We start from the raw sequence: 1,326 nt of genomic DNA, 5'->3' as shown, positions 1-1,326 counted from the left end.
CACTCATAATTTTGAAAAATTAGAAATATAAATACATGATTTTTTATTTAATAAATATAAAACAAAATGTGTTTATTATTAGAAATATTATTATTTAAATATATAGAAAAAAATGAATTTTATTCTACCCTTTTTAAATTAACATGTAATTTATTTTTTATGATGAGCTCATTTGTCGGTTTCGATCCGCACCCGACGCAATCCGACCCGCAAGTCAGATAAGGCATTTCAGCGGCATAACCTCTGCAAGTTTTCACTTCTTGCAGGCGCTGATTCTCCAGCTGAAGTATGCCGAACATGACATTTGCAAGTACTTGCAGGCGCTGATTCTCCAGCTGAAGCATGTGCCACTTTTTTCTGGAAGCCGTTCCATACACGCGGGCGTCTCCGCACAATCATTCAAAAACAAAGCCCACGGCTTAACACTTTCACATCGGCACCATAACTATTTACTTTCCGTCACCCTCTCGTGACCTTTCAATCATTCTCATAAGTACACGTGTCGATTTATCTTCTCTTTTTCTTTTAAAACTAAAACCACATCTTTATGCCATTCTCCAAAATCTTTAAAACAATTAATAATCCAACCGACTCCAGCAGCAAAAATATTTCTTTAATAATTCAAAATCAGTTAATATATTTCTTTAAACTTTTGAAAATTCCATTTCTTATTCCCAAAATAATCAAAGCGTCCCAGCTAATTGTTCATACATAACTGAATCAAAATCTCAAGCAAACAACAATAATTCAACAATAATTTAACATAAACTCATTCAAATTCACGCAATAATCAGCTAAATCAACATTCACTTATCAAACTCACATTTAATTATTATAAAGTTATCAAACCCTACCTCCATACGAAATCAAACTAACGGGACCTTCGAAAAAATTTTCTGACCGAACTGCTGAAGAAAAAAACGTTAAGAATCGTCTGTGCCTCCTAAAACTACCGAACTCAAAAAAAAAAGAAGCTACGTCACCATCAGTTTCTACCGAACAAAAATAATGTCAATATGTAGAGGAGGAAGATACAAACACTTTTATCGGATTAGATTTTTTATTGGAACGATGGATTTTAAAAAAATCGGAGCCAAAAAGCTCATGGAACGTCACGGTTCTTCTGTGACACTCTCGGCCTCTCTCTTTCTTTTTAGTTCAATTGGTGATTAATGAAGGGAAATGGAAGATGAGTATGGATTGATAATATTAACTCAAAGCTTCATTAGGTGTCATCTGTATTATATACATATACATGCATACATGCCACGTTTCATGTATATATGACCAAGTTTCAGTTTTAATTTCATATATATATATATATAT

Source organism: Arachis duranensis, chromosome 8, assembly GCF_000817695.3.
Source record: "Arachis duranensis cultivar V14167 chromosome 8, aradu.V14167.gnm2.J7QH, whole genome shotgun sequence".
NCBI lineage: Eukaryota > Viridiplantae > Streptophyta > Magnoliopsida > Fabales > Fabaceae > Arachis > Arachis duranensis.
Note: the sequence above shows the minus strand (reverse complement) of the source record.